The sequence below is a fragment of the Triturus cristatus genome, chromosome 3_2, assembly GCF_964204655.1.
Source record: "Triturus cristatus chromosome 3_2, aTriCri1.1, whole genome shotgun sequence".
NCBI lineage: Eukaryota > Metazoa > Chordata > Amphibia > Caudata > Salamandridae > Triturus > Triturus cristatus.
In genome coordinates this window covers 485,771,214-485,785,527 of record NC_140584.1, presented here as the reverse complement: position 1 = coordinate 485,785,527, position 14,314 = coordinate 485,771,214, and positions in this window count along the sequence as shown.

Sequence of the window (14,314 nt, the reverse complement as noted above, 5' to 3'; positions counted from 1 at the left end):
CTACCACCACGAAAGAACACCATCTGATCTCACTTTCACCCCAACTCCGAGAAAGGCGTAAGGAGTTCTGGAATAACTCTTTTGTGCAGTTGCTCCACCAACACAATCTTGCCACCAACGCCACTAACTGCTGGATCTGTGGATTGCTACCACATGCCACTGGGCACTCAATCCCTTTCATCCCTTCACCTTTTTCTGTCCATGGTTCCTGCCTCGCCTGGCTGATCCTCCTACAGGAGAGCTACAAGGACAATGCCACTTCCGGCAGAACCATGTCACACTTCTACCATGGGTTCTGGCTGAACAAAACTGGTAGAACTTCCGCCCTCTTCTGCCCTCTGAGATCGAACACTTCCTTTCACATGGACATCCCCGCCAAAGAACGAGTTGAAATGCAAGTGTTCAACAATCCAGCCAGACCCACCTTCTCTTACCTCCGAAAGCGGGCGGCCGCCACCCTAACAGTGGCCCTGTCCGTCATCAACATCACTGGATCTGTATGCCTCGAAGGCCTGGGGGCACAGCTGGTGGGCCACAGCTCCTGCCTCATCACCCGAACATTGGACTCAGTTGACCCACCCTCCTTTGTTGCCTCCCCGAATATGTACTTCATCTGTGGTACTAAGGCCTACACCTGGCTCCCGAAAGGTTGGGGAGGCACCTGCTACATCGCCTTCGTCCTTCCCCCGACATATGTGGCTCCAGCAAACCATCACCGACAGAAACGTGCCAAAGACATTGTACAAGCCGACTCCGCCGGAGCACAGTTCATGGACGCAGTAAAAGGTCTTGTTCCGCTCTGGGGTCCGATGGCAAACAGCCGTGCCATCCGCCACTTAACCCAGGCAGTCGAAACAGCAATGAACATTACAGCTGGCGCCCTCGCCAGCAACACCGCTGAGCTTCAGGCCGTCCGCCTGGTGGCTCTTCAGAACCGCCTTGTTCTAGATGTGGTTCTGGCTGATCGTGGAGGAGCATGCCGCATCATTGGGTCCAGCTGTTGTACCTACGTACCGGATAACTCACCCTCAGTCTACAAAGCAATTGAACACCTCCACAGACTGTCCACAGAGGTCCATCAAGAGCAAGAAGAATGGTCACTGGGGAGTTGGTTTTGGGACACTATTAAAGGTTGGGGATGGAGGCTGTTTTCATTTATCCTCATACCAATCGTGATACTATGTGGATGTTGCTTGGGGATTCAGTGTCTGCCACCTTTATGTTCGCTTTTTATGAACTGCATCTGCCCTAAGACTTTGGACTTTAAAACAGAGCGAATGAAAGCTCTGAATGAGGTGGAGGTACGGGGTATTATGGGGATAGATCCAAACTAGGCAAGCTGGCGAGATATGTTAAAAGGGAGGACTGTGGAAATTTAGCTTGCAAACTGAACATTATCTGCGTCATCTTGCCTCTCCCCAGCGCCACGCACAGCGAATGCACGGCCGCCATTTTAGGCACCCCACTCTCTCCCCGCTCATTCTCGATCACCAGCGCTTCCCCCTGGCGCTGCGAACATCCCCCCGCGCGCCGGCCACCCCCGCTCTCTCATACACGGGTCATAAACCCTCTCCTTCTGCGTGACCCTGCTACGGAACCACATCCGACCGACATCCCATACATGGTCATGCCTCTCCTTTGATAACCCCCTTCCTCTGCGCCCCATTGTCTGAACTGGTCCCAGGCCATCACCTAGCCCTGCGGATGCAGTTTATTGCCCCTACTGTAAGGGAAACACCCCACATCAAAGGGATTACAGTAGATCAAAGCCCCTACTCCCTGAGACCCGACCGGTCACACACACCCCCAGGAATTGGCGGAATACCCTGCTGCGCAATAGCCATCTCCTACTGTGGGTGGGGTGGGAACTTCTACTGTATCTATGTGTGGGATCGGATCTGAACCAGGGCTTCAGGGGATATTCCCCCATACATCAAGGGAATCTCAAGAATGTACTGTGTGTAATAAAGCAATAAACCAGTGTATAAGAGACCAGGTCTCAGAGATGCAGTTAGAGCACCTCGTGACGATACCTTGCTGTCTGATCTGATGTGTTCTGCTCCGACGGAATAAAACTTTGTTTCCTGCCTTCCAGTCTCCGGCGCCTGCCTCTTTTATTGGTAAATTATCGAGTGGTATGAGAGGCGATTACCGCCGGGCAAATACTTGAAAGGTTATCGACTGAAACTGCCGCTACCATTTAACACACCCGCGGGGCCAAAATATGCCAAAAAGGGAAGGGGACTATGCATCCCCTCTCTCTGTGCCATTGTAGGCCAAAGGAGCACACCCCAGGGCAAAAGTGTGACAAAAACAGGAGGACAGCCCCTCTCCCTGAGTCATTATTAGCCCTGGGGACCCCATCCCACGGGGCTGGCTCATATGCTGTGTCCAGCGGAGCCCATCCCCAGGACACAGCAGTTTCTCTGTCCACATTGGCGCAGGCAGGGCAACTTGTGCTTGCTCCAGCATGGCGGATGCATTTTCAAAACTCCTGCCAAACTGGAGCAAAAGCAAAGTCTGCTCCAGAGGGCTGGAGCTTTGAAAATGCTCCCCCCAACTAGGAACAGACTTGAGATGAGCAGGGAAACAGATCAAGATATTGCTCCTGCCCGGAGGGAGGGTGCAAGGCCGGCTCACACAGCATGCAGGGCGCCGGCTGGGGATGCGGGGGCCCTTGGGCATCCCCTGCAGCTTTCAATGAGTGTATGGTGAGTGCCACCTTTAATTGAATCGGACACCGGAGATGGGGGTACCAGGGGCCAAATATGGTTTGGGGAGAGGAGCAGTGTGTTGCCCACCTTCCCTTTCAATAAACATACATGGCCTTGGGGGATGGGGTCCACAGGACTATAATAAGCTCGAGGGGGGGGGCACATGGCCCCCTTCCCCTTTAAAATGAAAGAAACAGCCTGGGGGATGGGATGCCCAGTGCCTTTTTAAGGCACGGGAGGGGGTCTGTGCAGCTGCCCCCCCTTAATTAACAGATTGGGCCTTAGGGAATGGGGTCTCCGTGGCCAAAAATGGCTTGGAGAGAAGGGCCATGCCTCCCGTTTCCCATCCTAGGAGATGGGGTATCCTGGGCCATAATAAGCTTGGGGATGGGGTCCTCAGGGCCTAATGAAGCTGAGGAGGGGGGGTATGCGGCCCCCTTCCCTTTAAAGAAAATACTCATCCCCCCCAGTGCCTAAGGAGGCTTGGGTAAGGGTGCCACATTCTCTCTCCCCTTTAAAAATAAAACATGGCCCAAGGCGATGGGTCCCTGGGGCCACAGGCCAAACACCTTTGCCAACTCCATGCTGTGTATGCCATTGCTGTGTGCAGTGTCAGGTTAGCTGCCACAGGCCAGGCCCTCTTGCCAACCTCCAACTGCACACAGCCGAAGGTTGTTCGCAGCGGGGTGTTGGCATTGCGTATGGTGACAAACATTATTTTACTTTAAAAAAGCTCTGGAAATTCACTGAAAAAAAACAAAGGTTAAAGTAATGTTATAGTTGGATGTCATGAAAAGATTTATTTAAAAAAAAAAAACTTATATATTCACTGAAAAAAATAAAACTTTAAGTAACGTTATAGTTAGGTGAGTATATCAGTGACAGCATTAATGTTTTGAACTCAAAAAAACACCAGCCATTCACCAGTTATAGTTTTCAGAGCTAAATATAACTTGTGCCCCCACTATGCACTGCTTATGACCTTACATATTACATCACATATGACATGTTCTATGACATCATTTATGAAATCACTGATGACAGCATCCAAGTTTCTTTTGTACACATTACTCTGTAAACTAGTATGGCCTCAAAGGCTCAGAGTAATATGAAGCATCATTGATGCAATCACAGCTACAACTCCCTTAGGTGTAGCAGGCATGTATTATGTGCAGCATTGACCATATACTATACACTTCACCCGAAGCCTAGTCCACATTATCAATCAACCACAGACATATGGGGAACCCTCATTACACATGGCGTTCAATATGTATACAACAGCTCAGAGAAAGCCAAGTCCCTCAAGATGCTCAATGTCTATTCCAAAATGAATGCCCTACTACGGACAGATTTTATCTGTATCACACCCCTCCCAGTCTGCGAACCTACATTGAGAAATGAAGTTGATATAAGTCGAAAAGTGGGTACTGTTAACAGTGTTTACTTTATGGAGAGAGTTTACTCTGTACCACACTGTTTGCAAACATTGAAACTCCCATGAGAAATACACCACAGAGCCTTGAAAAGTATCTTCTAAGAACAGTATACACTCTATGCAACATCTGCCAAAAAAGTAATTATTCGCTTAATATAACCAAGGTCTGAAGGTGCTAAATAATATACTACCTACAACTTTCATACTATGGTTAAAACTTTACAGGAAGCCCATCTTCTGAAGCAAAAGAAGCACATAGGTTAGTACACTGTGCACACAGTCTTCTATGTTATGTAGGAATTGTCATGCTGAAACGATTCTGTTTAATAACTCAAGGCTGCTTAAAATACTTAGTGTTGACCACGTAAAATGTTTGTGCTGTTAGAAACTTTTTCTGCAGAACAAAACATTATGTGTGGAGCATACTAGACACAAGTCGTTAACTGTTATCTGCACACAGAGTTACTCTTCCATTCAAATATTTATAACATGTTTAGTAGCCTTACACACCTTTGATGCATTATGAGCACATGTGTTTTATAAACACTTACGCCTGTTAGCTGGACACAGGCTGTACAAAATTTAGTAGAGAAGTAATATGGTGGTTATCCATCACTTGAGGGACTTTGATTTTCGATAACGATCGAATCGACCCGCCATTTTGTAACCCGCTGCCATTTTGTGTTGCCATCACTCAGGCAGCACGGCGAACGAAGTTTATTCTGCCTTTCCCGTAGCTTGGTGTCAAAATACGTCCTCTGCCTTGTTTGCGAGGCTGGTGTTTGGACTAGCTGAGTACACTAATCCGTGTTTGGCTTTCCTAATCCCTGTTCCAACCATCTGTAGGCTCACACCATTCTTTCCTGATCATATCTTATCAACTGGCCTTCACTGTCTCCTTCTAGCATTCTCTTGTGTCATGCCCGTCCTCCAATACACACAAACGTATCTCACCATCTGCAAGTCAGTTGTATTCTGTTAATGTATTAGTTTGGGGGTGGGATAACAAACACAGTTGGAGGAGAGGACTCTTCGAGTCATCTGATCTTTTTGTTTTCGAACCCTTCTTACTGGTTCTGCTTTGTTTTCCACTTACCCTATTGGCTCTTTTCTTCTTTGCTTGGGGCGTGTGTTTTGTTAATAATTCTGTATTGTATAGTATTTAATCTGATGCGCCACAGAGTGAAGTGGCAGTCTCCTGAGAACCTACTTTTTGTACTTCTAGGATAACTGTACTAGCTGCAGCTAAATAAATCCAATCTTCTAACGCCGACAGAGTGTCCCGTGTCTCTGTGTAACGAAGCAGGTGAACCCAGAAGACGGAGGGCGTACCCTGCGCCGCCAGGTCCAAAAGGTTCTGGTTCTTCAATTGGCGCCCAGCGTGGGGCGGCTTCAGTGGTACCGGTTCTGCTCGAAGGTCGTGAGGAACCTCGCAAGAAAATTCCGGAGGGTTCGCGAGCCACACTAAGCGACCCCTGTATGTCGAAAGTGGTCCGAAGGTCTTTTGCAGCGCGGTTACTCCTTCCTGACGGCTACTGGTGACCGCTGCCCTGACTGCTGCCCTGCTTTGGCCCATTCCTTTGGTGATGTATGGTAAAGCGAGACGATAGACGGGCCTCTGTTGGTGGAAGAAGACGTCCTTAGTTAAGTTAAGTATTTTCGTGGGTCGCGCCCACAAATCTTGGTTCTTTGTTTGATGTCCTTAGGTATCTTAGATTTAGTTTTTGCAAAGACTAAAGCCGAGGGTAAGTGCATTTGTGCTGCGTAAACTGAGTTGTACTCCCTTGAAGTTTGTGAACAGTCCAGAGACATTGTGAAATGCCTGGTCTGACTAAGTTTGGAAGAATTTGTTGTCTTGGTTGTAATGGGGACTCCCGACTTGAGGACTCTTGTCCGATTCCTTCGGTTGGAACTCCCACATATGAGCTCTACTCGAAACATGGTATCGGCCCCATTGCCTTTAACGAGACATGGACTCGATACACGAAGAAAGATGGTGTTCTTAGATGGCCAGAAAATGGTAGTTTTGATCCTGATGTGCTAGATAATTTAGAGACAGTTTTGTTCAAAAGAAAAGCCCGGCCGGCAATGTTTGACTCTCTTCGCCTTTGGCGTAAGGAAGCCAAACAGAAAGAAATTAAACAAGCAAAACGAGCTGGGAAAGCACAGGGTATGACGATTATACAAGCTGCCCAACAGTTCAAGAATGATGAAATTGACAATGCGACTGAAATCTCAGAAAGACAACATCGTATGGCGATAGATAAATGCTATCCGGTGTTGCCTGTTTCTCCTTCTGATAATAAGAAAGATATAGAAGAAGATCCCTAATGTCTCATTTATTAAGGTTGCCTCCGCCTTATGCGCAAAATACCAATGTGCCTCAGCCGTTACAGCCTGCTCAGATGCTGGTAGTCCCTCCGCCGGTTCCGGCTCTTCAGCATTTGCCTCCTCCAGTACTACCGCCCTTGCCGGTTTCACCATTAGTCTCAACTTCTTAACCTTCATCTCCTGATCTTAGCTCTCCTTTGCCTTCTGCTCCTCCTGTAATTTCTAGTTCTTCTCTTGATAATTCTCCTAATATTTTGTCTCCAGTTCTGATGTCTAATTCACCGTCTATGCGTAAGCGTCTCACAGATTCCGCCACTAGTATTTTATCTCCTTTCTTTGGAGCTCTTAATGCGTCTCCGACTTTTGCTCGAAGACAATCTCGTAGTCAATTCCCAGATTTCGAGGAACAAGAGAAGTTAGATTCTCTTGCACGAAAATGGATCAAGAAGGGTCCACAATATAGTATGTCTGATATTATGCCTACCTTTTTGCAATGGAATGCACCTACACAAAGGTATGTTTTTAATGTAATGTGCGATATTCTCATTAAAGAATGGGAAGATGTGAGTTCGAGTCCGATCTCACAAGATTTATTAGTTGTCCAAGTCGATTTTGAAAAAGGACTCATTGTAGGTTCCAAAGTTGAGGAAGCTGTAAGGACACTCATCTCTTATAGAACCTTATTGTTCTCTCAGATTTTTCTTGATTCTGATCCGTCGATTAAATTGACATCGAAAAATTACCCTATGAGAGAGGTTCCTCCAGTATGGAAGGAGGAAGTTGCGGCCGCAGGTGCTAATCCAGCTATTCCAGCTCACTTTCAGCGTATATGGGTACACGTACCATGGAAGAGATCTGAAGTTTTGGCCCTTAAGCAGACTCTACGAGATCCTCGTAAGAACCCTGCAGGATATTACAAAGAATTATCGCAGACAATTGATGCTTGTATTAGGAATCTGGCAGATATTGATATGCTAATGGGTAATGTAGTCGCACAGACAATATGGGCTAAGATTCGTAGAGAGGATCACGCACAGGAACTGGGTGCTACTTGGGATGTCATAGCTGATACAGATAGAGACCAAGTGGGTGGTGCAAAGCCTGACGCCTTGATCTCGGAACTACCTGGTAGAATCATTACGTTAATGAAAACTATGATGCCTGCCTTGAGAGTGAATTGGGATAAGCTAGCAGCATGTAAACAAAAGAAAGATGAAAGTGTCTCTGATTTCTTTACTCGCTTCGAGGAGACATTTATTGATCATAGTGGTCAAGACATGGCTACCGAAGGTGGACAGCGATTATTCGTGGACAAATTTGTATTCAATTTGCTTCCCGAGCTGTCACACAAGTTAAAGGATTCAGCAAGTTCTTGGGCTGTTTCTTCTTCCGCCCAGATATTGGCTACTGCACAATATTACGAGAATAGAGACAAAGAAGAAAAAGAGAAGCAAGAGAAGAAAACGAAAGATTTAAAAATGAAGGTTCTCTTGCAGCAAGCTTATCCGCCACGTTACGTTCAGCCTCAGACTCAACAGCCACCGCAGTTTCAGAGGTTGTATCAGAAACCTGAGCCATACATTCCGCGACCTTTGTTAGGTCCTAATCAATGTGCTTATTGTAGAGAGGAAGGTCACTTTAAGAGCAGTTGTCCGATTTTATTGCAGCGCAATGGAGCATTATCTGCTCCACGAGGTCGTGCTGGTCTCCAGTCAGCAAACAGAGGTAGAGGTCGAGGTATGTTAACTCAAGAACAGCGTGCCCTTCCTTCTCCTAATTCCATGAACTATTTTGATCAACAGACTGTGAGATCCACTTAGTATTATAATGAGGACCATTATGTTGAAGGCGAAAATGAGAGTCTTCATGCCAACTAGGACAGCCATGGACAAAGTAGAGGAGTTGTGCCAATCCCAGTAGATCAAAATGGCCCTTATGTCAACGTCACTACAATGGGTGTATCAGAGCCATTCCTTCTAGATACTGGAGCAATGAGAAGTTCAAATATTCATTCTAAACTCCCTAGCGCACCTTTGTCTGGCTTAACAAACGTTTCTGTAGGATTTTCTGGCGCCCCTGTTCGCAATCCGGTTTCTTGTCCTCTGCCAATTTCAGTTGGTCCTTATGACTTGGAAGCTTCACTTTTGTTAACAAATGGTTGTGGTGAGAATCTGTTGGGTCTAGACCTATTGAAAAGGATGCATGCTACAATATATTGTTCTCCTTCAGGCGTACATCTCACTCTAGGTCAGAAGTTGATCTCCCCAATGTATTTGTCTAAAGATCAGTTTCCTCCTGAGTTGCTTTCTCTTCCGACAGCACTTTGGGCCACCGGTCCGAATGATGTGGGTTGTCTTGAGATACCGCCTTATGTTGTTACTCTCAAGCCCAATGTTGAATTACCACGCATCCCACAATACCGAATCTCTGCAGAGGGTGAAAAAGCGCTTTTGGAAATCATTCATGATCTTATTCGGAAGGGTGTGGTCGAAGAAACGAGAGGCAACACATGAAATAGCCCTATTCTTCCTGTTCTTAAACATACTGATCCTTCTCAACCTCCTGTGTACCGGTTTGTGATTGATCTGCGAGAAGTAAACAAAATTGTGATTCCACAATTTCCTGTTGTCCCAGATATTACTGCCTTGTTGACCATGATACCTTCCACAACGACTTGGTTTTCTGTTATTGATCTAAAGAATGCCTTCTTTAGTATTCCAATTGCAGAAGAGAGTAGGGACATTTTTGGTTTTTCTCTTGGAGGCCGAAGCTTCCGATTTAAGCGCGCACCCCAAGGGTACTGTGAAAGTCCCTCCATTTACAGCCAAGCTTTGAAATGTCATCTTGATACTTTTCACTTGCCGTCTGGTGCTGCCCTTATCCAATACATGGACGACTTGTTAGTTGCCGCCGATTCAGAAGATATCTGCAAGGATGTCACTGTAGCACTGTTGCGTCACTTGTTTAAGCTGAATCACAAGGTTTCACCTTCCAAACTACAGTATGTTTGTCGAGAGGTTACCTACTTGGGTCATCTCCTATCAAAGGAGGGACGACGATTGACACAAGAACGAATTCAGGCGGTTGCTCGAATGTCTGTGCCATCCACACAAAGGGAAGTACGTGCTTTTCTGGGAATCACTTCTTATTGTAGACAGTGGATCCCTAACTTCTCTTTGATTGCTAAACCTTTGTTGACACTCACTTTAAAAGATACGCCTCAGCCCCTTCCTTGGACTGAAGAGTGCCAAAAGAGTTTCACTGATTTACGCACTGCTCTGTATTCTGCGCCTGTACTGGGTACCCCAGATTACACTAAGCCTTTTACGCTGTATGTTCACGAGAAAGAAGGTTGTGCATTATCAGTCCTGACACAGCAATTTGGAGATAGACAACGGCCATGTGCTTATTTTTCGGCTACGTTAGATCCCGAAGCAAAAGCATTGCCTAGTTGTCTCAAAGCCACAGCAGCCGCAGCAATTTCTATCCGACAGTCCGCTGGGATAGTGTTAGATAACACTCTCATTGTCATGGTACCACATGCGGTGGATACCTTACTAAATAGAACGAAGACACAACATCTCACTAGTGCACGTTTAACTGGTTACGAGCTGACACTATTGGCTAGTCACGTACACATCAAACGATGCAACACTCTGAATCCAGCTACTTTGTTGCCCCTTCCAAATGAAGAGAGTGCTGAGGATCAGCATGACTGTTTCTTCCGTACTGAGGAAGAGACAAAAGGAAGAATTTATTTGAGAGACACACCGTTAGAGAATCCAGATGGGACTCTATGGGTGGATGGTTCTTGTTTTAAGATGCCTAATGGAGATACGGTTTCAGCCTATGCTGTAACTACCTTACATACGATTGTGGAAACTGCACGTATTAGACACAATTCAGCGCAAGCAGCAGAGTTGATAGCACTGACGAGAGCTTGTGTATTATCAAAAGGGAAAAGAGTGAACGTGTACACTGACAGTCAGTATGCCTTTGTTGTCGCGTTCAATTTTGGGCGTCTCTGGAGAGAGAGGGGTTTCTTAACTTCACATGGCACTAAGATACAGCATGGCCAGTTAGTGACTGATCTCCTTGAGTCACTTACTTTACCTGTCCAAATAGCGATAATGAAGTGTAGTGCTCACAAGAAGATAACGGATGATGTTGGACGAGGAAATGCATTTGCTGATGAAACAGCAAAGAAAACAGCGAAAGATTCAATGAGTCGAATGTATATGGCAGGTCCTGCGAATTGGGTCAGAGAGAGAGGAATGTGAGAGAATACAGTGGAAAGCGTGAAAACGATTCAGAAAGAGGCTACAGAAAGAGAGATAAGCAAGTGGAGAGAAAGTACGGGAATGTTAGATGAGATGGGTTGTTGGGTAGAATTATCCGAACATCAACGTTGGTTGTTACCAAATTCTTATGCACTCCCAGTGGTTACTATGGCTCATGGTCCAGCTCACCTTAGTGCAAAAGGCATTTGTAATCTTCTAGCTCCAGTTTGGCAGAATGAAAGTATCCCAAAATGTGCAGACAACGTAGTAAAGCATTGTATTGTTTGTCTGATGTATAATCCAGGAAAGGGAACCCCCACTCCAGCAGGTCACTTTGCTCCTCCGACATACCCATTTGAAGTGTTGCAAATCGATTACATTCACATGGATCGATGCAACAACCTCAAATATGTTCTGGTGGTAGTATGTGCCTTTTCGAGATGGATAGAAGCATACCCTTTGAAAGACAACACAGCTTTGTCCACAGCCAAAATCCTTCTAAAAGAGTTCTTTCCCACATTTGGATTGCCGTGCATTGTCTGGAGTGACAATGGGAGCGAATTTGTTAGCCAAGTCATGCAGAAAGTTTGTGCAGGTCTTGGAATCAAGCAAAAGTTCCATGCGGCAAATCATCCCCAATCAGCAGGTTTAGTAGAATGTTACAATGGGACCTTGAAGTTAAAGTTAGCGAAAATTCAAGCAAGTACGGGACTTAATTGGCCTGATGCTTTGCCGTTAGCTTTGCTATCCACCAGAACTGCAGTACACTCTCGTCTGGGACTTAGCCCTTACGAAGTGGTGTTTGGTCGTCCGGCCAACGTATGGGGAATACCTCGTCCTAAAAAGTTCTCAGATTTGCCTTACCCAACGTTAATTGACTATTGCATGACCTTACAACTAAATTGCATGTCCTTCATCGACAGGTTCAGAGTGCTTTGCCAGAGGCTTCCACAGATCCAGGTCACTCCATCCGACCAGGTGACTGGGTCTGCATCCGCAATTTTCAGAAGAAAAAGAATTTGGAGCCCAGATGGCGGAAGCCCCGAATGGTCCTTCTCACGACGAGGACAGCAGTTAAAGTTGAAGGAAAGAAAAATTGGATTCACGGTGTGCACTGCAAGAAAGTACCTTTGCCCTTGCCTTTCGATCAGTGGGTTCGTAGAGGGGTTGGTGACTGTGAAGGCGAAACAGTTCCACGATTCATACCCTTTAGCGATGCACACCTGAATGGGACATTGTCTGAGAAAGAGGACGACGACATTTTACAGGAAGCGATTCCATTGCGTCGTCGCTTGAATACGACTGAACCAAAAACATTGTTTCAAGATCAGAGTGTTCTAGGGAAAGAGCGCTACCATCTTAGGCCCAGACAAAAGAACATTTGAAGACTTTTTTCCTGCTCCCTTGTGTAGTGTTCTGTTTAGGTTGCAGGGTCACGGTAGGAGTCTAGGTCACGACCTGAGTAGTGACAATAGGTCTGCAGGATCTTTCAGTGTCATAGGACGGTTGAGTATCGTGACTTTAGTGATTGAGGAAGATTGCCGTGAGCATCCACTAGTGAAAATGGAAACTACACCAAGTATTAAAGGGAGAAGAAATGAACTGAAGAAAGCATCTTGTAAAATAATGTACAGTCGTTACAGTATAACCCTATGTGTTTTGATATCATTATGTATTGCTTTGGCGATTATTGGTTGGATAGTTTATGTTTTGCAGCCAAGAAACACCTCCCCTTTCTCCTCTTTGCCTTCTTCTACTATCTCTCCACACCTTTTTCATACTTTCCCTTCACATGAACTTGTCAGAAGAACCGAGTATTACAAAAATTCCTTTGTCCAGCTATTACACCAGCATCAATTAGTGGTCAACACAACTGATTGTTGGGTATGTGGTCTTATGCCGCATACTACTGAGAAAGGAATACCATATTTGGTTCTCCCTTTCTCCTATGAGGGTTCTGCTTGGGCATTCTTTGTTATTTTCTCAAATGCATATCAAAGTAAATTCAGACGGTCTGTTGCTTCACAAATTAATTATCCGGATTTTAGTCATAGTTCTTTGATTAAGGGTATGGTAGTTATGGCTAAAATCATGGAGAATAGCAAGATTTCTATCGATGAAAGAAAAGCCTACACCAATTGGAACGTCACCCAATACATGTCGAGTCCTAGTAATAAAATGGGAAAGGAGAAATCCTCACCAATCTGGACTATACCGCATCAAGGTAATTTCTGTTTAAAAATAAACGATCGCTCTTCTGACACTGCACCAAAGAGTAACTGCTCCTACACGTTCATTTATTCCTCTCTGAACTCACCTCCTCTAGTACCGTCTCAAGGCACCTATTTCATTTGTCATGATAGAGCTTATACCTGGTTGCCAACGGGTTTCTCTGGTACCTGTTACATAGCTTTCCTTCTACCTCCTACTTACACTGCTTCTGCCAATTATCACCGAACCCGTCTCAGCCGAGGAATTATTGACTCCAAAGACACCACGGGACAAGAAGGAGGAGATTTCCTTAAAGGTTTTCTTCCTTTCTGGGGTCCAATGGCCAACAGCAGAAATATAAGGCAACTGGTCCGTGTTGTGGAGACTACAATAGACATCACTGTAGGAGCCTTGAGTAATATCACGGCGGAACTACAGGCGGATCGTCTTATGACCTTACAAAATCGAGTTGCCTTAGACTTTATTCTTGCCGATCGTGGAGGAGTATGTAAATTGATCGGGTCAAGCTGTTGTATTTTCATTCCTAATGACGCTCCGACAGTATACCAAGCTATTTTCAAGTTGCATATAATCTCCGAGTCTATTCATCAGGACGAAGGAGATTGGTCCTTAACGGAATGGTTTTGGGGACTACTGTCCAAATGGGGTTGGAAAGTATTGACATTCCTTGGAGTAATCTTGACAATCATATTTTCCTGTTGCCTTTGTATGCACTGTGGTCCCGCTCTCTGTGATCTTTGTGCCACTATGTGCATTTCAAGACCCAAACCTCAAGTAACAGAAAACATAATGATGATGTTACAACAACAGCTTCATGATCTCATGGCTATTGATGTGGACTCAGATTAACGTGAGTCTATCTTGCCTGAGTTCTGGCAAAAGGAGGGTCTGAGGAACTTTGATTTTCGATCACGATCGAATCGACCCGCCATTTTGTAACCTGCCGCCATTTTGTGTTGCCATCACTCAGGCAGCACGGCGAACAAAGTTTATTCTGCCTTTCCCGTAGCTTGGTGTCAAAATACGTCCTCGGCCTTGTTTGCGAGGCTGGTGTTTGGACTAGCTGAGTACACTAATCTGTGTCTGGCTTTCCTAATCCCTGTTCCAACCATCTGTAGGTTCACACCATTCTTTCCTGATCATATCTTATCAACTGGCCTTCACTGTCTCCTGCTAGCATTCTCTTGTGTCATGCCCGTCCTCCAATACACACAAACGTATCTCACCATCTGCAAGTCAGTTGTATTCTGTTAATGTATTAGTTTGGGGGTGGGATGACAAACACAGTTGGAGGAGAGGACTCTTCGAGTCATCTAATC